Consider the following 898-nt stretch of genomic DNA (forward strand, 5'->3'; position numbering starts at 1 on the left):
CCAGATAAGGTTCACTCACAACTGTCCTTACCAGTGGTGCGGTATTGACATCCCTCCAGTCGGGGCAGCTATTGGACCCCAGCTTAGCCATAATGGTACACATGGGGCATGTCAGTTAAACAACTACCTTCCACAGTTTCTGTATTAGTCTCAGTAAATAAATCAGATTGGCAGTAGCCGTAGCATTTCCAGTCGCAGAGATTCAGTGAGTCCTCTTCATTCGAGGACAATATGATTGGATTTATTCATTATTATTTTAGCCAATTATCAGTTTACGGAGTTAGTTGGAGACATGTTCCTTCAACTCCTTATTTTAGACAGTACTTATAGGCTTTTGGATTTACGCTCAGATTTAGCTTTCAGATTCAGTTATCAGTTGTTTTGCCCATATGGATGTTATATTATTTTAGTTGAACCTTATGGCCTATTGTGCATGTTTTTTGCATTATTATGTCATGAATTGCAGTATAAAGGCACATATATCAGTCATGGGTTAGCTTATGGTTCCTCGGGGTCATAAGCACCATGTAGCGTTCCAGTTTAGAAAATCAGGGCGTTATATAATCATATTTTTAAGAACGGCAAGGAAAACAAAAGGCATGATAAAAATCAGACTGATTATCTTGGGATCAATAACATGATTAAAGGGGAGGACATTGTGATTGAACATATACCTACCGATTTGATGCTTGCCGATCCACTAATCAAGGGGCTAAGACCCATAGTTTTTATGCAACATGTTCAGAATATGGGTGTTGTTGAGTCATTTGATTTGCTGGGTTGGTGGGAGTATTTAATATTATTATTCATTTGTCATTAGACTATTCACCTTATTGTTTTGGGTTTATGGTGATATTATCTCTTGAATTGACATTTATGTTATGATAGATTTTGCTAT

Source organism: Capsicum annuum, chromosome 9 (genome assembly GCF_002878395.1).
Source record: "Capsicum annuum cultivar UCD-10X-F1 chromosome 9, UCD10Xv1.1, whole genome shotgun sequence".
Taxonomy (NCBI): Eukaryota; Viridiplantae; Streptophyta; class Magnoliopsida; order Solanales; family Solanaceae; genus Capsicum; species Capsicum annuum.